Source organism: Chionomys nivalis, chromosome 6, assembly GCF_950005125.1.
Source record: "Chionomys nivalis chromosome 6, mChiNiv1.1, whole genome shotgun sequence".
Lineage (NCBI taxonomy): Eukaryota > Metazoa > Chordata > Mammalia > Rodentia > Cricetidae > Chionomys > Chionomys nivalis.
This window is the reverse complement of record NC_080091.1, coordinates 6,373,332-6,399,192: the sequence shown is the minus strand read 5'-3', so window position 1 is coordinate 6,399,192 and position 25,861 is coordinate 6,373,332. Positions and strand designations below refer to the sequence as shown.

Here is a 25,861-nt window from a genome sequence, read left to right as displayed (position 1 = left end):
GCACTGAACCCCGTGCACACCAGGTACTGAACCCCGTGCACACCAGGCACTGAACCCCGTGCACACCAGGCATTGAACCCCGTGCACACCAGGCACTGAACCCCGTGCACACCAGGTACTGAACCCCGTGCACACTAGGCAAGCATTCTACCATTGGCTGGATTTGGTGGTGCACGCTTCAGGAGGATGAGGTCGGAGGATCTCTGTGAGTTTGAGGACAACCTGGTCTACGTTGTGAGTTCTATGCCAGCCTGGGCTACATAGACCCTGTCCCCAAAATTGAAATTTAGTCATCAGGCTTGGCAGCAGTGCCTTTACCTGCTGAGCCAACTCACTGGCCCTCTTCCATGCTTTATTTTGAGACGAAGGCTGGCTGGCCTTGGACTCCCTCTGTGGCTCAGGCTGGCCTTGGGATGGTCTTGCTCTTGTTCCATAGCCAGGCTTATTCACTGCTGGTTGCTTTGTTATTGTTATTTTGTTTTTCTTAAACAGGGTCTCACTGTGCTTGTCCAAGCTGACTTCAAACTCAGAGCAATCCTTCTCCCTCAGCCCCACCCATACAGACTATAGGTTTGCACTGCCAGCACTCCATTCTTTCAATCATTCTGATTCACTCTGGTTTTCTAGAACTTTCCACCCATAAAGCTGCTGCTGTCTTCCAGTCCAGCCCCAGCTGCACCCTCCACAAGGCTCACGGGTGGCTCACGGGTGAGGGCACCCTGCTGCCACATCCACCCTCGATGTTCTGAAAGCTTCCTGCAGCACAGCCCCCCACATGGGGACCAACCATCTCTCCCACCTGTCCCCTCCCTGAGCCCATCCCTCTCTAATTTGCATATTCTGTTTTTAGCATTTTTTTCTGGATTTTACATAATCATGTCATTAGGAGGCTGTCATGGGAACCAAACGCTCCCTTTTCAAAGTACCTTCTGGAGCTAATTGCATGTCTACTATCTCCATTTCTTTTGAAAATGAATTTTACATTTTGGGATATATTGACTGAACAAGCTACTTTAGGAGGCCAGGACAGAGGAGTCCCCGCATGCCCCCAAATGATGTCCGCATGACTTAGGTCTTAGGGTGACCCCTTGTAGTTCCCACAGTGAAGCAAGGCTGAGCTCCTGTTAGTCTTCCCCAGGACGCTCCCTGTTAGGGTCCTAATCCAAGGTCAGGCCAGCTTTGTTGTGACATCATACCCTGAGGACAGTTCTTCTTCAGACTTTGTTTAGATTCACTGGGGCATGTTAAGGAGTCTTGGGTAGAGGTCTGAGAATATCCGCTCATTGTGAGCAGCCCAATATTTTCCGTTATCCTTCTCTACCTAGGACTCAATGATAGAGCCCCGCCTAGAACCCCCAGTGAGGGGCTGGGGGCGTGGTCAGGGTGGAGCCCCACCTAGAATCCCCAGTGAGGGGCTGGGGGCGTGGTCAGGTTGGAGCCCCGCCTAGAATCCCCAGTGAGGGGCTGGGGGCGTGGTCAGGTTGAAGCCCCGCCTAGAACCCCCCAGTGAGGGGCTGGGGGCGTGGTCAGGTTGGAGCCCCACCTAGAATCCCCAGTGAGGGGCTGGGGGCGTGGTCAGGGTGGAACCCTGCCTAGAATCCCCAGTGAGGGGCTGGGGTTTAGCTCTGCTGTGAGTGGGGAAGCCATTGGTTCAATCCTAGACTACAAAGGAACAGGCTGTGGATGGGCACGCAGAGCTACAGCGGCCCTGAAGATAAGCCAGGCACTGAGGGTTTGCTGTCCGACCTCTGCAAGGTGACTCTGTGGGTTCCTGTGCATCTCTTTCTTTGGACAAAGGTGCTCTTTAGGTTTTTTTTTTTTTTTTGGTTTTTCGAGACAGGGTTTCTCTGTGGTTTTGGAGCCTGTCCTGGAACTAGCTCTGTAGACCAGGCTGGTCTCGAACTCACAGAGATCCGCCTGCCTCTGCCTCCCGAGTGCTGGGATTAAAGGCGTGCGCCACCACCGCCCGGCTTTACGTTTTTAGCTTCCATTCCTGCATCATATGTGCACGTGCCTTGATGCGTGCGAGATTCCGGGGACAACTTGTGCCGCTCAGTCTTCTTCCACCACCTGTGGGTCCCAAGGACTGATCTTGGGTTCACAGGCTTGGCGGTGAGCACCTTCACTCTCTGAGCCATCTCGCGGCCACGGCTCTTTAGGTTTGAATGGAAATTAGCTTGTGCAGGTTTCTATTCTTGTCCAAAATGGACCGTCCTGCTGTCCATGCTGTCTCCACACACCAGTTCCCATCAGTGGTGGGTGACACTGTCAGGTGACTCTGCCCCTCTGGATGCTGGGCCATGGCACGCCAGGGGAGTTCCTGGCATGGAGTTAGTGGAAACCAACGACTTTCTGAGCATCCGTAGGGTTCAGTGCGTGCCCCCAACCCACGGTGTACCCAGTGCCTGGGGGACCCCATCCTGACCATGAATGAGATCCAGTTGCCTTCCAGCTGATCCTGAGGTGGGCAGGGAGCCTCCACCTGGGCGGTGCTGGCCTTAGCTGGGCATGGTGGCACATGCTCATCCCTGCAGAACTGGGAGCTGAGGCAGAAGGATTTCCAGGAGTTTGAAGTCAGCCTAGACTATAGTGTTGAGACGTTCAACCCAAAGCATAAAAGACCTTGAACGGTTGGTGTTCAGTCCTGAACTCAGCTGTCCTTGGGTCCTGTCTGTTTGGAGCTGTGACAGAGCCAGCTCTGGGTCCAGTCACCTCACACCCTGGTCCCTGCCTGCTTCGTGCTCTCTTGCCTGTGCCCTGCACCCCATGCAGAGGAAGCCGTCACCCTCTGCTCCCTGCCTTGGCAATCAGTGTTCCTGGGTGACATATTTAGATGGTTGCTATGGTGATGAGGTTGACAGCTTCATGTGGCACAAAAGACGGGCCCGCTTTGCTATATCGAGCCTGCAGAAGACCGGGTGCCTGTGCCACGTGCCCCTGTCAGCGTAGGAAGGGAAGGGGGCTCAGACAGCCCGTCCCACCCACTCGCTCCCCACGGAGGAGCGGCGACCCGCTGGAGGAGGTATGACTGTCACCTTGAGAGATGTGTAGGGAGGAACAGGGCTCACTTAGGGGTGACTGGGTCCTCCAGGGGACACTGGGCTATGCCTGGGGACGTGTGTGGCTACCCCAACTCAGAGTGTCCTTGGCATGTGGCGGGTGGAGGCCAGAGATTCTGTCGCGTATAGTCAGGACCCAGGGTACACGCTGAAAACGGTGCACGGTGTCCCCAGGCTGTGGGAAGCTGGGTCCTCTCCTTGCTCTGCCCATGGCTGTGACAAGCACCTGACACAGGCGGCTACGGAAGCAAGGGTTTCTCCTGTACGGTTAGCACCCTCCATCGTGGCCACACCGAGTCCGCAGTCAGGAAGCAGAGAGAGGCGATCGCTGGGCTCCGCCCACGATCCCAGCCCACGAGATGGCATTGCCGCGTGCAGGGACACTCGTCTATACCTTCTCAAGGTGATAGTGACAACACCAAGGTCACACTGAGACAGGAGGGTAACTGTGAGCTCGAGGCCAGCCTGGACTGCACCGTGGGATCATGGGACCCCTTCCTCTGGGCCTCCCTGAGAAAAAGTAAGGCAGCCTGGTCCAAGGGGGAATCGGGATGGATTTTGTTTGCTGTTCTAGGCTGGCCTCGAACTCACAGAGATCTGTCTGCCTCTGCCTCCTGAGTGCTGGGGTTAAAGGCGAGCGCCACCACTGCCCGTTCATGCCTTTCAGAGACCTTGGCCCAAAGGGTATCACAGCCATTGGTGAGAGAGATGAAATTTGGGGCCATGGCTGTTGGGGCTTAAAGAAATCAGCTAAAAACTTAATGTCAAAAAATTCCTTTTTAAAACCAGCTCTGACTGAGACTGGGGGATTAGTCGCTGGAACTGTGGAACTGGGGTTCGATTCCCGGCATCCCCATGGTGTTTGTGACATCATCTCTGGGCTCTGGTGATCCCTTCTGGACTCTGAGGGTGCTGCATGCACTTGGTCAGTGTGTGTGTGTGCGTGCCTATGTGCATGGGCATGCATCTGCATGTGTACGAGTGTGTGCGTGTAAGAAGTTTCCTCGTGCCCCTCGGTGGCCCATAGAGTGGATGACAGGGATCCTCACGACACTGCTTTCCGAGTGGTCACAGAAACCAGAGCTGCAGCGTCCTCTCCGTCCTGCACCGGGTGATCTCTGGGACAAGAGTGGCTCTTGCGGGCTCCAGGCGATGAGTGGGTGTGGCCGGGGTCCTGCGTATTCCCCTCCCTGTGGCCCCGTGTCCCACCCTGGGGGACCCTCTGCGGTCTGGCCTAGAGCGTGGAAGGACTGGGGTCTGTCTCAATGACTGCCGGGGTGTCCTGCCCCAACCAGCCCTCTTTCCCTGTGGACACTGCTGCCCCTGCGTGACAAAGGTAGGAAGTGGGCACAGGGTCCTTGTCGGTCCCGGGTCATCCACTGGGGTCCTGGAGTCACTGTGACTAGACTGAGTCAGGACGACCTTGGAGACCCACAGAGCTGTCTGGGGATGCGGGACAGAGTGGACGCTGCTCAACCCCCTCAGGGAACCAGCTCGAGACCCGCCTAAGAGGACCCTAAATTATTATTTAGAATTCGGGCCTTGCTCCTTCACCATGAGCCCCAGGCATGTGGCTCTGCCCGCCCCCAGCCCCCCGCCCCCCGGTTTCTGGGGCCAGCTGCTCTCCCTCTGCACTCAGCATGCGCCTCAACTCCTCCAACGACTTAGTGTCCAGCCTGGGTGTGAGCACGTGTGCAACTCTCAGTTGCCTGGGTTCGTGTGAAGTGGCTGGGGTCGTCCCCGTGGATGGGCGTGTTGCTCCAGCCGGGCCTCGGTGCAAGCAAGAGTCCAGCCGCTTCCTGTAGCGGCGCTGCCACCTGCAGGAGGCAGCCGGTATTGCAGCTGCATTTGCAAAACCAAAAACCTCAGAAAGGTACTTGAATAGAGCGCTCTCCCAGCATGCACCAGGCCCAGGGCACCGCATAAGCCAGCCTAGGCTACATAGTGAGTGAGGACAGCCTGGGCTCACGAGACCCCCTCTCAAGAGGGAGAAAGATAATATTTTAGGGCTGGAGATAAGAGCACTGACTGCTCTTTCAGAGGTCCTGAGTTCAATCCCCAGTGCCCACGTGGTGGCTCACAGTCATCTATAATGAGTTTGGTGTCCTTTTCTGGCCTGCAGGCATACATGTAGACAGAATACTGTATACATAACAAATAAATCTAAAAAAAGATAATATTTTAAAAAGGGTTTATAGCCTAACATGTGATCTCAAGTGCTGAACTAGCAGAGGCAGGAGGATTGTGGGTTTAAAGTCAAATACATAGTGAAATCTTGCATCAAATAAAATAATATAAAATAAAGTAAGGGCCGGGCGGTGGTGGCGCACGCCTTTAATCCCAGCACTCGGGAGGCAGAGGCAGGCGGATCTCTGTGAGTTCGAGACCAGCCTGGTCTACAAGAGCTAGTTCCAGGACAGGCTCCAAAACCACAGAGAAACCCTGTCTCGAAAAAACTAAAAAAAAAAAAAATAATAAAATAAAATAAAATAAAATAAAGTAAGGGCTGGCTAGAGGGCTCAGCAAATAAAGGAGCTTGCTGTCAAGCCTGAGGTCATGAGTTCGAGCCCTAGAACCCACAAGATGGAGGCACACACATACACACACACACACACTGAATGTGTCTTTGGGGGTTAAGGTTGAGAAATAGCGCAGAAGTGCCCTTCTTTCTCCAGGAATCATGCTGGTCAAGTCCAGCATATATTGAGCTCCCACTGTATACAAACGCTTTCTAGAAATGCCCTGGTGTGACTCTCAGGAGAGGCGCACGGGGACCTGGGAGGCCGGCCACCGCCCTCTGATGGGCAGTCCCCTGCCTCTGTTCTGTCTCTGACCCGTCCATTCCCACCCGCCACTTCCCTTTCAAATGCGCAGTAGATTAATTATGAATTCCGCCTCATTCTTTCGGTAAATTGCTGTTCCCATCCGGCCCGCGCAGGCCGAACCCCACAGCTTGTCGGGACCCCCGACCTGACGCCCGCGGTGCCAAATTAACGCCCAGTGTTTCTCTTCCAGGGAGCGAAGGCTTCTGGTTGGAACCTCGGTGCTGGGACGGTGGACTCGGTGCAGGTAGGTGCTGTGCTCGGTGCCTTGCTGGGCTTTGAAGCCTGGGTGGGAGTAAGGAGTCTTGCGGAACGGGATCCGCACGGACGGGGAAGGGGGCCATGGTGCTGTGGGGTGACCTCGGCCCCAGACAGCCATGTTCTCTCCACCCCAGAGTTTGCCAGACGCTTTGGTACTGCACCCCGTTTCCAGCACCCCGTTTCTCACATCCCATTCCCTGTACCCTATTTCCCATGCTTACGTTTCCTGCACCCCTGTTTTCCTACCCCCTTTCCCAACCTTTGTTTTGTCTCCCGTACCCCTTTCCCATACTGTTTCCCGTACCCCAGTATCCCGCACCTCTCTCCCCACCCCTGTTTCTCTCACGCCTGTCTTCTGCATCCTGTCCCGCACCCCGTTTTTCACACCCCATTTCCCACACCCCTGTTTCCTGCACCCGCACCCCGTTTCACACACCCCGTTTCCTGCACCCTCACCCGCACCCCGTTTGCTGCACCCCCTTTCCACAAACCCGTTTCCACACACCTGTTAACTGCACCCTATCCCGCACCCCGTTTCTCACACCCCGTTTCCTGCTGCCATTTCCTCATCTCCAGGGTCATGGTTTTTGGGGTTGACTTTGCTTTCTGCACCTGTTCCGTACCATGCCGGCACCCCGCTCCGCCCGGTTAGCTCCCGGTCCTGAGGCTGGGGTGCGCTGTCGGGGAAGGGGGTCTCGGGACGTGGCCGTAGTTTGAGACAAGGTCTCATTATAGAGCACTGGCGCCACCTGCCGGCCTCTGCGGGTACTGCACACGGGTATAATCCCGTGCCTGTACCTCTTCCTAATTTAGGGGTACATTAGAAGACAGCGCTGTATTGACTGTGTGACTCATACCATTCGAAATGTAACCACATGTGCCTGTCCCCTGACACAGGGAAGGAGGAGGCTGGAGGGAACATGGTCAGCCTCAGCAATGTAGTGAATTTGAGGCCAGCCTGGACTACCTTTCTCTCTAAAATTAAAATAAGATAAAATTTAAAAAGTAAGCCCGGCATGACACCTATAATCCCAGCACTCGGGAGGCAGAGGCAGGCGGATCTTTGTGAGTTCGAGGCCAGCCTGGTCTACAAAGCGAGTTCTAGGTCAGCCAAAGATACACAGAAGGACACAGAGAAACCCTGTCTCAAAAAACAAACAAACAAACAAAGATTAAAAAGATGGATTTATGTTGTCAAGGACCCTATGTGATATCAGGGAACGCTCGTGGCGGCCATAACTGGGGAAACCCTGGCATGGAGCGGCCAGAGGCTGCTGAGGGTACCCAGGGCTGTGTGCCCCACAGAGAAGCCTCAGCCCTGTCAGTCACGCTGGGGTCCTGAGGGTGGGGATACAATACTGACTTGAGTCTTTCTCTCATGAGCCACTTGAAGAGCGGGGTGCTCCCTAACTCCCGACTTTTTATTTCCTTTTTTTAAAAAAAGTAACTTTATTTTTATTTTATGTGCACTGGTGTTTTGCTGTCTGTGTGAGGGCGTTGGGCCCCCAGAAATGGAGTCACAGGTGGTTGTGAACCCCATGTGGGTGCTGGCAATTGAACCCAGGTCTTCTGCAGGAGCAGATGGTGCTCTAACCACTGAGTGTCCCTCCAGTCCAGTATGGACCCTTCTAAAAATAATTACATGTATTTATCTTTGCACATGTGTGTGGGTGCATGCATGTGTGTGCTCACATGTGGAGGACAGCGGACAGTTTGAAGGAGCCGGGTCTCTCTCTTTCCACGGTCGGGAATTGAACTTGGATCCTCAGACTTGGGGGCCGTCTCCTGAGACTACAACTTTTCCCGGATTGGTATCAGCGCCTGCCATTACCACACATGACCACCAGGGGTCAGCAGAGACCCGTGCGGCTCTGCACCGGGGGACTTTCAGGGAGCTTGGATAAGGGAAGGTGGGAGGTTCAGCTGTTGGTGACGCTGGTGGCAATCATCCCCTTGGAAGAAGTGATGCCTCAGAAAATGTGGCCACCCAAAGTACAGAGGGTGGAGGCGAGATTGAGGGCCGGGGTGATTAACAGGGCTGCAGGATATCAGGGAAGCCCGTCTCCATAAAATCAATCTGGGGTCTTGACGCTCGGGGGATCGACATACAGCACAGAGCCTTGGGCAGCCCCAGCACAAGCGTTTTCTCTTCGCGGTCCCTTCTTTCTTGCAGTCTGGGGGCATTTCTGCTGGGAACATGCGGGTGGGAGGCGGGAGGGACAGACACGTGACAGGGGCTGCCCTGGAGCAGGTGGCTCAGACTCTGGCTCTTACACACACACACACACACACACACACACACACACACACACACACACACTGTCTGGGTTGACTGCCCTCTGGGTTTGTTCCCGGCCTGTGGGAATTGTGGTATTATAAGGTCTCTGTGGACAGACCATCTTGCTCGGCCCACAAGGCCCCCAGAACACCAGACACACCCGTGTGTTGTTGTGGGGCTTCACACGGAGACCTGCCAGACGCTCTCCTCCCAGGGTGCCTAGAACCTTCTCCTTGCCCGGTATGTAGCTGAGGACGCGGTAAACTTCTCACAGCCTCAGGGACCTCTCAGCTTCCAGGATGTTACCAATATCCTACCCCCGCCCTCCAGGGCATCCTGGGTGCTCCTGGCATTGTCGGCAGAGACTGCGGAAGCTGCTGTGCCCCGGAGAGCCAAGGGCACCCCACAGGGAACACCCCTGAGCAGTGTCCCAGCACCCGGCGCTATGCTGCTTAAACCTCTCCTGCTGGGGTAGGTCCTGTCACCAGGTTTCCATGTGGGTAGAGTTGCAGGACCTCAGTGGGGACAGGTGGCTGGGTGACACCGTCTCCTGGGGTCCCTGAAGCAGGGCATCTCCCCTGGGAACAATCTTCCCCTGAGATACCGCTGACCAAGAATGACCTGGCCCCAGACGGAGTCTCATGTAGCCAAGGCTAGCTTCAAATACCCCTTATGTAGCTAATAATGACACCTGGCTCCTGATTCTCCTGTCTGCACCTCCTACGTGCTACATGATAGGTGTGTGCTACCTACCACGTGCTAGAAATAGAGCCCAGGGCTTCCTGATGCCGGGCAGCTGAGCTATAAGGACTCTGCTAACAGAGTTGCAGGCACCCTGCCCACTAGGCCACATCCTCATCCAGGATCATCCCTTTTAGTCTCTGCGGTGTCCTTTGGTCCCCGCCGAGCCCTAATGAGCAACTCTCTCTTCAAAAGCCCGTCCACCCAGAAAGAGCTAGAGCCTTCCACTGCCGTGAGTGTTGTTGCTAGGCAACCGCTTTTAGCATCCGCTTCCCCCAGAGTGGTGCTGATGCAGGGATAGGTCATTCCCGGATTTGTTGGGCCTCAGCCTCCACTGACTCAATGCACGTGGGGGTGACAGTCACGTATGTATATGGCAGGGGTGGTGGGAACGTGGGGCAGCTGTCAGAAGCTGGACACTGCCCACCCGAGGTGGGTCCGGATTTAAGGTTACCTTTATTTATGTGTGTGGGAGAAAGGGTGTACAGAGCCCATGGTGGCCAGAATGGGGCACCAGGTTTCCTGGCGCTGTAGTCACAGTTGGTCGTGAAGGTGAGTGCTGGATCGGTCCCAGCCCATCCGGGTGGACCCATGACATGAGGGTGTTTTGTTGGGCACTTGTGGCCTTGCAGAGGACCCAAGTCTGACTCCTGTGCTCTGCCCTCTGAACTCAGACCCCAGCCCCTTCCTTCCCTTCTAAATACTCATCTTTGTGCATGAAGGATCTCTCCACCTGGAGTGACAACGTGTGTGTGTGCGCGCGTGTGTGCGCGTGCGTGCCGTGTGTGTGTGTGCATGCACGTGTGTGTGTGCACAGAAGGGTGTGTGCATTTAAATGTTTTTAATCAAAATATAATTACATTGCCAGGAGGTGGTGGTGCACGCCTTTAACCCCAGCACTCGTGAGGCAGAGACAGGTGGGTCTCTATGAGTTCGAGGCCAGCCTGGTCTACAGAGCGAGTTCCAGGACAGCCAGAGGGGCCGATCTCATTTGACACACAGGAGGACATTGTCCCCTTGCCGTAGTTGCTAGCTGTCTGTGACTCTTTGTGTAGAAAGGACCCGTGAAATCTGCCCACGCATTAACATTTGTTCCAGTCTTGGCTGTGCAGCTGTTTCTAGGAGAAATGTCTTTCACTGAACGCCGGGACTCCTTCTGGGGTCTGGCCACCCACCCTTCCTCCACATTGTCCCCAGGGCCCAGGGAAGCCCTGAGCATCTGCAACTGAGCACAGATGATCCAGCCTGCAGCCTAAGTGACGCCTCCTGCATCCCAGCCCAGGCTAGAGTGTGTGTGCATGTGTGTACGAGTGTGTGCGTGTATTCATGTGTGTGCGTGTGTGTACGAGTGTGTGCGTGTATTCGTGTGTGTGAATGTGAGTGTGTGTTGTGTGACTGTGGTGGGGGCTGTGTGCATGTGTGTACGAGTGTGTGCATGTATGTGTTATGAGTGTGTGTGCATTGTGTGTGTATAAGTGTGTATGCGCATGTGTATGAGTGTGTGTATGAATGTGGGTGTCTATGTGTAAATGTGAGTGTGTGTGTTGTGTGACTGTGGTGGGGGCTGTGTGCGTGTGTGTATGAGTGTGTGTGCGTGTGTGTACGAGTGTGTGCGTGTATGCGTGTGTGTATGCATGTGTGAATTGAGTGTGTGTTGTGTGAGTGTGGTGGGGGCTGTGCGCGTGTGTGTACGAGTGTGTGTGTATGTGTGTGTATGCATGTGTGTATGAGTGTGTGTGCGCGTGTGTATGAGTGTGGGTGTCTTGTGTGAATGTTAGTATGTGTGTTGTGTGAGTGTGGTGTGCACACGTGTGTGTACGAGTGTGTCTGTGCAGCTACCCACTCCATTGCTCTGCTTGGTTCCCCTGAGCCAGAGTCTCCCACAGCTGGAGCGGTGCTGGTTAAAGGGACCTGCACTGAGCTGCGGACTCTTACCCCAGGTTACCCTGAGGTGGGAATTAGTGGCCAGGCTGGGGATGATCCTCACTGGGTGTAAAACACTGGCTGCCACTGGAACCTGTGGTCCCAGTCCTCACTGGGGAGGTGGAGGCAGGAAAATGCCTGGGACCCTTGGCCAGACAGTCTAGCTTAACCAGTGAACTCAGAGTTCACTGAGACCATCTCAAGCAAGATGCAGAGTGAGGGAGGTCACAGACGAGGTGGAGAGAGGCTGGGGTCGACCTCACGTGGCCTGCTGACCAGGACCTAGGGACAGTAGGGACAGCATGCCTGTCATGCCAGAGGACAGTAACGATCTCATGTGGCCTCAGGCTGAGTCAGCTGGGAGCCTCCTGGAATGCCACACGCTGTCCCTGTCCCCAGGACCCTGACACATTATGCTGAATCAGAGCAGTGCAGGGCATAGGCAGCAGCAGCAGGACAGAGAACGGGGTGGGGGTGGCCTGGGTGGGGAACACAGGGGGGCCGTGAAGCCAAGGAAACTGACCTCGCTCAGAGGTGGGAAGAATGGCAGTGTGGGCCACCCCCAGGGACCCTAGCACACCCCCAGGGACCCTAGCACACCCCCAGGGACCCTAGCACACCCCCAGGGACCCTAGCACACCCCCAGGGACCCTAGCACACCCCCAGGGACCCTAGCACACCCCCAGGGACTCCTAGGGTCCCTTGTACCACAGCGCCCATTCTGGGGCAAGAATGGCTCCTCACTGTCACTGTGGCCAGGATGTCCCCACCCTCCGCAGCTCCACGCTAGGCGCCCCTCCAGTGTGGCAGTCACGTGTCCCCAGACGTCCCACAGGACCCCCGGTAGGCAGAGTCACCCTGTCAGATGCCAGAAATTCAAGATGATCTTCTTGGAGGAAGTGACAGTTAACATCCTGGTCCTGACCGGGCCATAGAAAGTTCTTGTCCCACGGTGACAGAGATCCCAGAAGTCCAACCTTCCTGACTGAGAAACCAGGAAACCGAGGCTCAGAGAGAGGGTGGGTGCCGCGGCCACCAGAGGACGTGTTTAGCGCTGGGTCAGGGGACAGTGCTGGACCCTGGCCAGCGGCTTCTTTAGCAAGGTCAGGACGCTGATGGCATACATCCCGGGATGACACACTAACGTCTTGGTCCTCACGCCAGCCTGGGCTCTGTATGGGAAGGTGGTGTCCCCACAAGCAGCTTCCCCCATCTGCCTCACCTCGAACTCGGCACCCACTCTCCACCAGTCCTCCCTCTTCACCACAAGGGGGCTCCCCATAACTGCAGCAGGCTGGGTTCATAACCCAGATTCCTGTCTGTACTTAGCAGGAAGGAGACTTTCTGGAGACTGGGAACAGAACACGCCCACCCTCAGCCCCCACAATGGGTACATCACTTTGAGCCCCCAGGAGTCTGCTGGATAATGTGGGGGGAGTGAGGGGTGTGGGGGGCACGGGGGATGTGGGGACGAGTGTGGGGGTACTGAATCAGCAGCCGGGGTCCATCTGTCTCTCTTTTTAAAAAGTTGTTTATTTATTTGTACTGTATTTTATGTGCACTGGTGTTTTGCCTGCTGGGGAGGCAGAGGCAGGTGGATCTCTGAGTTCAAGCCTGGTCTACAGAGTGAGTTCCAGGACAGCCAGGGCTACACAGAGAAACCCTGTCCTGGAAAACCAAACCACCGTCGCACACAGAACACATAGTTTCCCACGTTAGCCATGTCTCGTTCGGCAGCCCCTGGCTTGCTTGTCCTTACGTCTGTCCCCAACGTCACCCGACAGCCAAGCTCTGTCCCATGTCACACACTGCACCCTCTCCCGCCCCACCACCCAGCTTCCTGTCCCTGAGTCTGACAATTTCTGTGCCGCCTCGGGAGCAGACCTGGGTTCGTCGCTCTGTGTCCGCTCCGTGAGTGTCCGGATTGTGCCGCCGAGCACCGTGCGCTCGGGGCCTCTCCATAAACAGTTGTCATCGTGGCTTTTTTTTCTTTTGACCGTGATGTAACCAGTGGGATCTGTTGGTGGATACTTGGCTCTGCTTTCTGGCTTCTAGGAACCATGTTGCTATGGATACGAGTCCCTGCCTCTGGGACCGTAGATTGCTTGGCACCTTTTTCTGGTCTTGATACCTACTTCCCTCTCCAGCCCCTCAACCGCCTGCCCAGGCCTCTACCGACACCAGGTAATGGTGACTGAGACTCGGAACACAATGGTGCCCAAGCTTCCGCTCACCCCCACCCCACTAGCCACACAGTTGTGGGAAGACTGGAGAAGGTCACACTTCAGTAGCTGCACCTGGGGTGTGAAGCCTCAGGGGCTTGTGTGACCAGGGAGCTGTCAGCCCCTCACAACCACCAGCCTGGCTATGGGCTCCCTTCCCAGAATCTACTGGGGAACCAGTCATGGGGGTTTTTTCCCAAATAAGTGCTCAGTTCTTGGTGGGTGTCCCCACCCTGCTCCCACCAGACAGGGTTTCTCTGTGTAGCCCTGGCTGTCTGGGAACTCGCTCTGTAGACCAGGCTGACCTCGAACGCACAGAGATTTACCTGCTCCTGCCTTTTGAATGCGGGGTGTGAAGGCATGAATGACCATGCCCCTTGCACGACCGTTGCCCAGCTTTTCTCCCGTGGCTTGTAGATGATGCTAAACTCCAGATCCTTCTGCTTCTGCTTCCCCGCTGCTGGGATGGCTGGTGTGAGACAGTGTTTGGTTTACTCTGGGGTCCTGTGCTTGCTGGGGGAGCCCCGGCTCTCTACCCATGGAGCATCAGCCCCAGCCAGACCCTGTGTCTTCTTCAGGCTGTGGTCCAGCCCTGCTGAGGATGCATCCTCTGTGAATTAGCTTTCTGATGCTAGAATTAAAGGTCAATAAAATGAGTAAGAAAATGAAAGGCAGTCTCGAGGCACGAGGCCTAAGGAACTTTGCCCCATCCGTTTCTGTGCCTGGTGAGTCTGTCCCTCCCCCTCCCCTCCCCGTGGACATCACAGCTGGGAGCCAGGACACCTGCGGCTGTGGGAACCACTCAATCCACCAGATCAACAGGATGTGAAAAAATGACAATTGAGAGCTGTGGGCTGTCCTCAGTGGGCAGAGGGTGCCCTCCTAGTATGGGGAGCCCTGGGTTCCACCCCAGCACAGCAGAAACCCGGGCAGCTCAGGGTCATCCTCCGCTGCACGGGGAGTTCAAATCCAGCCTGGGCCACATGAGACCCTGTCTCAGAAGAAAACCATATGGACAGATGTCACCATGGCAGGCAGACTTCTCAATCTGTGTGGCAGCATCTGGGACCCTAGTGCTGAGCAAAGGCCCAGGCTCCCCACCCCGCAGCCAGCTGTGCACAAAGCAGACTTCCTTGTTGAAACTTGGCAACCTTCCTGTGCCTATAGCTTTGGGTAACCCAGGCCTGACTGCCGGTTTCTCCCCCTTCCTTCATTGCAGTGGGTAGAGAGATCCCTTATCCTGCTGGAGGCCTTGGTTCCCTCCCCAGAGCCATGTAAACCGTGTCTTAGAGCACACGCCTGTCATCCCTGCGTGGGGAGGCCGGGAGCAGGAGGATCAGGGGTTCATTGAATGGTTAACCCCTACTACACGAGACCCTATCTCAGAAATGCACAGTGGGGCAGACAGGCCTTGGCTTGCAGGACCATTGTTTCTGAGATCTCAGTAGCACGGCTGGTTGGTCTTTGTAAGCAGTATGAGGCGAATGGGGCCATAGATTCTCTTAGGGTGAAAGGAACCCCCAGCCAATGGGAGGTCATTTGCGGTAATTCACTTCTTGGAGGACTGTGGGTGACATATGGGGACACGTGGCTGTCACACTTGGGGAGCTCAGCACGGAGTGGGTAGGTTGGAGATTGGGTCCAGCACCCTGCAGAACCCAGGATGCCCCACAGAGAATGACCAGGCCCACTGTCCACAGTGCCAAGAGAAAGGTCAGCCTGGTTATAGGGCAGAGATGTTCTTATTCTTGTTACTTTGTGTGCAGTGATGCACACGCTCATTTGCATGTGCAGAGGTGAGAAAGACGCAGGAGTCCTGTTCCCTCACCCTCCAGCCCAGACTGTCCTGGAACTCACTCTGTAGACCAGGCTGGCCTTGAACTCACAGAGATCCCCCTGCCTCTGCCTCCCAAGTGCTGGGATTAAAGGCGTGCGCCACCACCGCCTGGCAAGCCGGGGTGTCTCACTGAACCTGGAACCTCTGTACCCACAGCACTAGGGCCACAGTCTGCTTTTGTTTCTTGTGTGGAGTGTGGTGCAGGCTCCGATGAATACAGTGCCACACCTGTAGAGATCATTGGCCAAGTCCAAGGAGCCACGCCTCACCTACCCTGTGGGTCCCAAGAGTGGAGCACGGGTTCTTGTGTTGGCGGCAAGCGCCTTTAGTAGCTGAGCCGTGTCTCCAGTCCCACATCTGAATTCTGGCTGGGTGCGGTGCTCAGCAAGTCTCATTCCCCAAACCATCTTTTCTCGTTTGTCTCTTTCTTTGAGACAGGGTCTCGCGTAGCACAGGCTATCCTCCTGTAGCACAGGCTACCTCAGCATACTGAAGGCTGACCTTGAGTCCTGATCCTCCTGCTCCCACGTGGGATGATGGGTGAGCAAGGCAGGACTGGTTTATACGATAATGCTGGGCCTGGAACTCTGGGCCTCTTGCGTGCTGGGCAAGCCGGCACTCTACAAACTGATCGAGGACCCCAAAATATTGTTTTTATGTTACATCATTAAATTATGAAATACATGGAGTTTTTCTCCTTCAAGGATACTCTCTGGTGGGCTCCACACAGGCTGAGAGTCTCAAATTGTGATCAACATGAAGCCCGGACGTGGCCACCAGGGGGCAGCACATGCCGCCACTGGCCCCGCTGCCGCCAGGTCCCTGCAGCCCGCAGTCTAGACGCTGGCTGGGCGGAATTCCTCTGCCGTGAAGTCAGCCGGCCCTGTCATCCGTCCCAGCCTGCTGTCTGGCCAGGGCCTTGGGTCCCGCCATGTATGGGCTCAGTAGGGTTGGGGAGCATTCCGGGAGACTTCAGGACGGGTGCCCGCCTTCTGCTCGTCTCTGGAGGGGGGATGTGGCCGGGTTGACCTGCAGGCTCCCTCACTAGCTACAGAGCTGGGGGCAGGCTTTGCATTTCTGTCCTGACTTCGGAAGCAGGTATTTGTGGGCAGCCTGACCGACCAGAAACCGAGTCTGGGAGTCACATCCCACAGTCACCTTAGGGCCTGAGCCATGCAAAAGGGAAGGAAAAAGAAGATAGTGCTTGGTTTGAGGGGGCGGGCTGGGATGCAGCCTCATAGTGACTGAGGCCAATTGTGTGCTCCCAACCCCAGCGCTGTGAAATCAGAAACAATGAAAGAAAGGAAAACGTTGACTTTTTTTTTTTTTTCTGGTTTTTTTTTGAGACAGGGTTTCTCTGTAGCTTTGGAGCCTGTCCTGGAACTAGCTCTTGTAGACCAGGCTGGTCTCGAACTCACAGAGATCCGCCTGCTTCTACAGGGATTAAAGGCGTGCGCTATCACTGCCCAGTACGTTGATTTTTCTTTTCTGGTCCTAGAGGTGAACAAGGATCTTGCATTAGGAACCAATACTGCCCTCCCCTCCGCCAACTGAGGAGGATTCTGGGCGGGGGGGGGGGGGGGGGGGGGGTTCCACCTGACCACGCCCCCAGCCCTCTTTGTCTCTGAGACAAAGTATTACTTTGTAGCACAGTGGGAACTTGGGTTTCCCCTCCCTCCGCCTCCAATGCGCTTGGGTGCCATAAACTGGACCTGGGAGTCAGAGCATTTGTGTAAGAGGGACATCAGGCTGTAGCACCTGAGTCAGGGTGTCCTTTGTGTCCTCCTGTCCTCCCGTCTGTGAACTGTCCCTGTGCGGGAGGCAGAGGCAGACAGCCCAGGCTGTGGCCCTTGGCCAGATGGGGCAAAGGGCCAAGCTCACTGGTGCCAGCCTAAGGAGTCTGTCCCTGAAGACTTGTGGGAGCACCACAGGGTCAAAAATTCCTCAAGAGGGCTCTGCTAAGTTTCAGGGAGCCCAGGGGTCTCCCTACCTCTCTTCGCTTCCTAGTCATGTCAAAGGGGAGCCAGGCCTGCAGGTACACACTTGTGGCTGGAACACTAGAGACAAGGAGGCAGGACGACCTTAGCTCAGGATTGGTCTTAGCTACGTGGGGACCTGAGGGCCAGCCTGGGCTATGTAGAACCGTGACATCATCATCATCACCACCACCATCATCAAACAGCAGACTCCAATAAGATTCGTCTCCCTCTGTGGTCCTCTTAGCCTGGCTTTGGAAGGGCCAGGGTCCTGGGAGGCTCACCCACCGTGTCATACCCAGACTATCAACAGCGGGGTGGGGGGAAGCCGTTCACAGATGCTGCTTGCACCCCATGGAGTATTACTGAGCCATGAGCAGGAAGCTCTGATAACAACACAGCCACCGTGAAGTTAGGGACACAGTGTTGGGGCGGGGAACATTTTTTTTGGGGGGGTATGATGGAATGTTCTGGGACCAGAGCTTGCACAATGTAGGGAATGTACTTAAATACCACTGGTTTGTGCGCCTTCAAATGGTTCAGTTTGAACTCTGCAAACTAAAACCCAAACCGAAACAAACAAAAAACTTGTGTTTGGGGTTGGCCGGGGCCAGGCCTCCTGACCTGGTGGCTGAGTCGCCGGAGGGACTCTGAGTTCTGACCCTCCCTGGGGCAACAGCGCCCAGCCCTGCAGGTGTGGCCCGGAGCCAGCGTCCACCAGCCCAAGAGCGTGGGGACGGCTTCAAAGCCCTCGCTGGTGCACCTGGTCCGCCACACGTGAGCCAGCTGTCGCTGGATTAATGCACCTGCGTCACCCAAGGGGCGAGTCACAGGTCGCGCCGGGGCTGCGAGGTACCGGCAGGCGCAGCTGCATCCCGGGTGCGTGTGCATCGGGAAACTGCTAAGGCTTCAGATGCTGGGTCCTGGGGGAAGGCGAATCTCGGGCGGGTTGGGGGACGGGGGAGGACCGGGAGTCACCTGGGCCAGCTAGGGGCTGATCGAAATTTGCTGAGTCACTGGGGACTCCGGGTTTTTCCGGCTCAGGCTCCACCTCCGGGCACCCGAAGAACGAATTTGCCCTTTGCCAGGTGCTTGTCACGCACGGGTGGCAACAGAAAGGCTCCCCCACCGCCCCCTCCAACTCACAGCCACTGCTGCAGCTCCTGGAGCCCGGCCGGCCTGCCCACTCCCTTCCCACTTGTGGGTGACATTTGAAAGGAAGAAGTGAGCTCTGAGAGCGATCCGGGGATTCCCCGCGCACCCCAAGGCTGCCTTGACTTTCCTGGTGACTCTCCGGCTCACCTGAGCTCAGTTCTCAGCACCCAAGTCCGGGGTTGGGGGTGCAGAACCGCCTGGGACCCTTGGGGTCTCTGAAGGTGTCACACTCATGTGCACAAAGACACACAGTCTTTAGAGTGTGCGCGGAGGTCAGAACCAGTTCCCCCTCCCCCACCATGTGGGTCTCTTCCTTAGGGTTGTCAGGCTCGGCCACAGTGGCCCTGGCCCTCTCAGCCATCTCACGGGTCCAATCCCAGAACCAGCGTTTTAAATTCAGGTTTGGGGGCTGGGGATCTAACAGACCCAGGATTGCAGGGCTTGATTTCCATGAAGCCACCTCCCCAACCCATAGATTTGTGTTTCTAGGGCAGGGTCTGGTGTATACCCCAATATGGACCATACTTGCTGCAATCCCCCTGCCTCAGCTTCTTAAGTTCTAGGAAGGCAGGGAGGGGGAGCACTCTGCTCACCTTCTAGAACTTCCTCATGCCTAAAACGTTTGTAGCACACCCTTGAAAGATTCATGGCGGTGCAACCCTGTCAGGTCCTCTGGTGGGGGGGTCTGTTGGGGTTCCTCTAGTGGGGTCACACCCCAAAGACCCCACAGTCAAAAGAATGGGCCCCCATCCCATGTCTCTGCAGCCACCTTCAGGGCGAATTGGAGCCACATAGGGAGTTCCAGACTAGTCACCCTGCATAGCCCTGGGAGTTCCTGTCCTGGAACTGGCTCTGTAGACCAGGCTGGCCTCAAACTCAGAGATCCTCCTGTCTCTGCGTCTCGAGTGCTGGGATGGATGGCTGGGTCACCAGGTCCCACTTCGGGCAGCCTTATCGAGATAGTTCATGTGCTCTTACATCAGTGTTGCTGATTTCCAAATATTCCAACACCCCAAAGTAAGGCCCTCCCCACAGTCTGTCACCCACTGCCAGCCCCAGCTCTCCGAAATCCACTTCCTGTCTCTGCTTTCCCCGGTGCACAAGATTTCCTGTCATGGAGCCCACGTGGTGTGACTCTTGTGTCTGATTCTGTTGCCTCCAATGTCCTCAAGACTCTCCATGCTGTGGCAGGAGCTGGATGGCATTTTTATTTATTTATTTATTTATTTATTTATTTATTTATTTATTTATTTATTATATACACAGTATTCAGCCTCCATGCCTGCAGGCCAGAAGAGGGCACCAGATCTCATTACAGATGGTTGTGAGCCACCATGTGGTTGCTGGAATTGAACTCAGGACCTCTGGGAGAGCAGCCCGTGCTCTTAACCTCTGAGCCATCTCTCCAGCCCCCCTGGATGGCATTTTTAATAGCCAAGATAGATGTGCCGTCATGCCCAGTGTGGTGTCCCCATCCTAACCATGGGCTTCACCACAAGGGGGCGGAGCCTTTTGAGAAGATGCATGAATGTGGGACCCCAGGATTGGTGGCCATCATCATACTTAAACAACCATACAACCAGACTCCCTCCTCCCCCCAAAAAAGTCAAAAGGCCATGCCAGGGGGTAGCCATGAAAGAGAAACCACTTTCCCGGGAAGGTGATACATTTTGCCACACACCGGGTGGACAACCGACCTGGGCTAAACATGGAAAACTCAGATGGCTGCTGGTGCCTTACCCAGGCCACCGCGTGGGCTGATAACCCTAAACTTGCGTTCCCACAGGAACGTTGTGTTCCCAAGGAGGGCCACGTCATCAGAGGGCCAAGGTTAGCAGAGGAAAAAGAAATAAGGTCCCTGACTTGAGAAAATTCCAGAGGGCCGGAGTCCAGTCACAGCCACCTTGGGCTCTGGCCCCTTTTCCCAACACAGGGGACAGGCCCTTTGACCGCCAGGCCAGGACCCTTGCAAACTGCCCAGCTGTACCTGTGCCCTCCAGGGAGACCGGTTTGTTTTGATCTCTACTTGACGTAATCTGATGTTCTTTCTTCCTTCTCAAGGGACCTGATTAGTATGCAAAAGATTGTTGTAGTGAAGGCAGGCCAGACACACACCCAGAGCCACCTCCCCGTGACCCAGTGGGGCCCAGCCTGCCATCTTGCCTCTTGCATTGTGGACTGTAACTCTGTACCACGGATTTTCGTTTCCAAGAGGCCTTTAGCCGTCAGCCATCGGCTGTCCTGTCTGCTGTCCCCATCGCCCGGTTACACCAGCTGGAACGATCAGAACAGCCCCAACAGAAGTGGTGAAGGCTGGATTCCTTAGGTCACCAGACAGCCACAAGCACCTGTGGAGTACTCGCTGGCTCTGTTGCCTCTTCCTGGCAGGAATCTGTTACAGCTTCCCTGGGCCAGCGGTTGTCGGGGATGGGAATGGTGATGGGTCCCAGGTCACAGCTCCCTATCTGGGCCTCTGGGTTTGGATGTCCTGGCAAGCCGTGGCATTCTAGGCCTCTGTTTGCAGGGCCTCGGAGCGCCTGTCACACCTACTGTGGTGTGAACACCGCTAGGTCTCACCCAGCCCCTGGTCTGCACGGCTCTCCTTGACTTGCCTTCTGCACCCAGCAAAGGGGCAGGCAAGTCTTCCTTTCTCTTTTTCTTTTCTAAGTTTTTGTTAGGGTTTGTGACAGGGTGTTACTCCAGTCCTCTCTCTGTGTGTGTGCGTGCCTGTGTGCGTGTGTGTCCACAGCACGGGCGGTTTGGTAGCCCATCCTATTCCACTGAGCTAGGGTCTCACTGACCCCAGAGCTCGGGCCAGCAAGTCACAGCCATCCTCCTGTCTCCTCCCACAGTGTGTGTGGGGGGTGTCAAGCATATACAGCCAGACTTACCTTTGTGTAGTCACTGGGGATTTGACCTCAGGTCCTCATGTTTGAACAACAGTGCACTGACCCCTGAGCCATTTTGCTAGCTCTTTACTTGGTCCTTCTTTTTTTTTTGTTTTTTTTGTTTTTGTTTTTGTTTTTCGAGACAGGGTTTCTCTGTGGTTTTGGAGCCCGTCCTGGAACTAGCTCTTGTAGACCAGGCTGGTCTCGAACTCACAGAGATCCACCTGCCTCTGCCTCCCGAGTGCTGGAATTAAAGGCGTGCGCCACCACCGCCCGGCTACTTGGTCCTTCTTGACTCCAACCTAGGGGCCAAGCCAGTCACCACAGAGGAGACCACCTCATTAGGGTTTCACACGAAGTTTGGGGGTTCTGTATTTGGAGGCTGTACGCCCACAGGAAGTCCACGGTGTGCATGGTTGTGGTATGGGGAGGCCCATGCTGTCCTCGTGTGACATTTGCTAGGCTGCAGACTTTGACACCCAGGATGCAGAGACTTTAATTGGGCTTTAATTGTTCCTGTACGTCCTTCGCCGCAGATCGGTGACTTAGGGGAGGAGACTGAGCATGCGTGGGCTCCAGCACTGAACTGTCTCTGCTGGCCGTCTGCTGCAAGGAAGAATATCTCCTGTCTCATTCATGCTCAGATATGCAGATATTTGCATAACATTTATGCTCTGATTGTCTCCAGTGTGTCGGGGGTTATTCCTGTGTTGACTTAGATTTCTGTCCTGCCTGGTTTCCGCAATCATTAAGTTCCAAAGAATCACACAGAGGTCTACATTAATTATAAACTGATTGGCCTAGTAGCTCAGGCTTCTTACTAACTCTTATAATGTACATTAGCCCATAATTTTTGTCTGTGTTAGCCACGTGGCTTGGTACCTTTGTCAGTTAGGCAGTTACATCTTGCTTCCTCTGTGTCTGGGTGACTACTGCAGACTGAATCTTTCCTCTTCCCAGAATTCTCATTGCCCCGCCCCTACTCTTGCCTGGTTGCCCTGCCTCTACTTCCTGCCTGGCTACTGACCAATCAGTGTTTATTTAAAATACAAGTAAGAGGGTACAGACCATTGTCCTACAGCAGTCTGACCTTGTGGATTTTGTTTTGCTGTGATGAGGATGGACTTACAACCTCTCATATCCTAAGAAAGAGTACCACCCTGGTCATGCCCCCAACCCCTCACTGGGGATTTTAGGCGGGGCTCCACCCAGACCACCACGCCCCCAGCCCTTCACTAGGGATTCTAGGTAGGGCTCCATCCCTGACCACAGCCCCAGTATTGTCATTTTTATGAACTCTGTTACTGTCTGGCATGTCTCCTGTGCCAGCCCTGGAGGACACTTAGTTATTGACAGGCTTCAGTCTCATGCACTATGAAGTGTCTACACGGATGGATACACACACATGTATGCCATTTTTCACAGTAAAGCCAACATCTCTGGCTGCAGCATCTCCTCTGTGTCAACCCTGTGTGTTAGATCTTCCCACGTAGACAGACAGGCCTATGGTGGTATGTCACTGGGTGTGCTGTGTTCTCAAGGATGAAGCATAATTTTTATTTGATTTATGTTTTTGTTTTTCAAGGCAGAGTTTGTCTGTGTAGTCCCGGCTGTCCTGGAACTCGCTCTGCAGACCAGGCTGGCCTCGAACTCAGAGTTCCTTCTGCGTCTGCCTCCTGAGTGCAGGGATTTAAGGCATGCGCCATCACTTGGGTGTTTGGTTTCTTCTTGAGACAGGGCTTCTCTAAGTAGCCCAGCTGAGGTTGGAAGTCGATCCTTTTGCTTTAGCCTCTGTGTTGGGATCACAGACTGGGTGCACTGCTGGGCTGGTTATGACTGAACCTGAGGTGCCCAGAGGGTGCTGGGCACCAGCCACACGTGGAGGTCCTTCCGTTCATGAACTTTCTTTCTCACTGCCTGTTGCAAGTGTGGAAAGGGACCACTGACAATCTAAGAGTATATGTCTGTGTGCTTGTGTGTGAGGGGCATGTGTTTGTGTGTGTGTGTGATTATGCATGTGTGTATGAGGTCTGTGTTTTGTGTGAAGGTGGCACTCAGAAGACAAGCTGTGTGGGAGACAGAGCTCTTCACTATGTGGGTCCAGGGTTAAGCTCAGGGAGCCAGGCTTGGCAGCAAGCCCCTTCATCCACTGAGCCCTCTTGCCTGCACTATCCTGTGTCAGGATGGTCACTCAGACTGTCAGCCCAGCAGGAGTGACCCTGCCAGGTGACTACTAGGAAAACACACCCAGGATATGGAACCCCACAATGGCTGCCGTTTGGGGAGCAAGGGCAGCTGGGCTTGAGTTCAAGTCTCCTGACTGATTGGCCAGCTGGGACTGCTGAGTGTCCCCAACACTTGTCACCTGGGCCCTGGGAGTCCTCTCTGTGTTTAGAAAAGATCATGAAGAGGGTCGGGACAGCGGGGGGAACACCGCAGAGGCCGTGTGAAGCTGTGACGACACATGCATGTGTGTGCATGGTGTGTGTGGATGGCGGTGTGTGTGCATGGCATATGCGTGTGTGCGCGTGTTCATGTGTGTGCATGGTATGTGTGCATGGCATATATGTGTGTTCATGGTGTGTGTGCATGGCATATGCATGTGTGCTCATGGTATGTCTGCATGGCACATGCGTGTGTGTGCGTGTTCATGTGTGTGCATGGTATGTTGCATGGCATATACATGTGTGTTCACGGTGTGTGTGATGTGTGCATATATGTGTGAGTGGTATGTGCATGGTATATTCGTGTGTGTGTGTATGTGTGTGTGAGCATGGTGTCTGAATGTGTGTGCATGGTGTGTACATGCCTGCACATGCTGGTGTTACAATGCACATTCTCCCATTAGAGCTGTTCCAAGTCCAGCCTGACGGTCAGGGTAAGGGTACCACCCACTGCGTACTTCAATTAAAGCAAGCCGCACAGCAGCCAGCCTCCAGGGAGTGGTCCCAGCGCTAATGACTAGTGGGCAATGATGTTTCAAAACAACAAGGGTCCCTGCCCGGGCCTGAGTGTGAATCCTGAAGGTGCCTGGTTTTAGCCAGGGCTTAGGGAGCAGCTGAAGCTCGCAGTGGGGCGCCAGGCGGCAGAGGAGAGATTTGAGTTCTTGGGATGTTGTTTCCTTAACAGTCGCTGCCACTCACAGCCATTTCCTGACTTCTGGCAGACGAGCCACAGACGGAAGGGGACACTGGCTCCGTGGCATCCTGGAGCTTTTCCGTACCTGGGAGTCAGTCCAGGGTGTGAATGCTCCCAGTCCCGCCTGTAGGTAAACGGTGGTAACTCAGAACGCCCCTTCCTAGCTGCCTGACCCAACCCTTTCATGTGCATTTGAGGGCGGTGGAGCTTCTGGCATGGACGGGGCTTCTCAGTGCTCTGCAGGGCCCAGAACACCCCGCAGAGAAGGACCCGACTAAGGTCCCCAGGGCGCCTAGACCGGTGTGTAGGAGCTGATTTCACACACCTGTGGCGGGAACCGGGCATGCCCGGTGGAGAGGGTCTGTGTGGATCTGCTGACTTTAGGCTGCCGTGTTCTGTGTCCCGATTCACCCAGACTGCAGGTCCCCTCAGACAGAACACATCTGCAACACCGGCATTTTGGAGGAAGAGGTAGGAGGATTGCAAGTTCAAGGTCAGCCCAGACACTGTAGCGAGTCTGTTTCAAAATTAAAAATTAAGAAGAGTCCTGGGAACTGTATGTGGTGGCGCACTCCTTTAATCCCTGTGCTTGCGCTCGGCATGCTGAGGCAGGAGGATGTCTGTGAGTTTGAGGTTACCCTGGTCTACACGGCAAGATCATAACAGCAAGAGCAACAGAATGAGACTCTTTTTCAAAAAAGGGGTGGTTTGGGTGCATGGTCAGGGATGGAGCCCTGCCTAGAATCCCCAGTGAGGGGCTGTGGGCGTGGTCACGGTGGAGCCCCGCCTAGAATCTCCAGTGAGGGGCTGTGGGCGTGGTCATGGTGGAGCCCCGCCTAGAATCCCCAGCGAGAGGCTGTGGGCGTGGTCATGGTGGAGCCCCGCCTAGAATCCCCAGCGAGAGGCTGTGGGCGTGGTCAGGGTGGAGCCCCGCCTAGAATCCCCAGTGAGGGGCTGGTGGCGCGGTCAGGGAAAGATTTTGTTAGCAGGACAGGCTCTGGCTTCCACCTATCACTGGATAGTAAAAACATCCCTGCTGACCTGTCCTGAGGCTTCTCACCTGTGAGGTGACACCAAAGCTTTCAGGTTTTTCTACTCTTTGGGCCTTGGTTACTTTGCCGAATATGTGAATTATATCCGTGCTGTGAAGATGTGTGGGGACAACAAGTATCCTGGGGCTTTGCATGTGGCCAGGTCCTGTCCTCCTTGGGCTGTGGCACCCCGCGTGGACCCTCAGCCGTGGGCCTGGGTCAGGTGGTGGCCTAGGCTGTGGCAGCCCTGGGGCCCATCGCTGGAGCCTGTGGGCGGGGCTCTGTCCGGCAGTCCCTCTGCAGCGGGAGCACGTATGCGTGACAGACAGACATGAGCAACTGCGTGTCGCTGCGAGTGCACACGGCAGTTCGTTTTCCAGAAGCCTTCCAGATGCATCCTAGAGGTCAAGTGAACATAAATCAGAGACGCTGTCGCTGTCGCAGCCTGACAGCCTGCAGTCGGCTGTTGCCCTACTTCAGCAAGATCAAGCGATTTTGCACAGAGGCTCAGGCACCCCACCCCCACCCCA

General features: G+C 55.2%; 1 protein-coding gene across 2 annotated transcripts in view; it reads left to right on the top strand.

Annotated features, from left to right (window-relative positions):
* The window catches only part of LOC130876612 (guanine nucleotide-binding protein G(I)/G(S)/G(O) subunit gamma-7), a 59,928-nt gene that overhangs the window by 11,090 nt on the left and 22,977 nt on the right, over window positions 1–25,861 (top strand). The window contains exons 1-2 of one of the 2 annotated variants that reach the window (XM_057773249.1): window positions 2,887–3,022; window positions 6,075–6,128. The gene's annotated coding sequence lies outside the window, so the exon portion shown is untranslated. Of the gene's footprint in view, window positions 1–2,886; window positions 3,023–6,074; window positions 6,129–25,861 lie in introns of those variants that run through there. The other variant, XM_057773250.1, reaches the window with a different exon arrangement.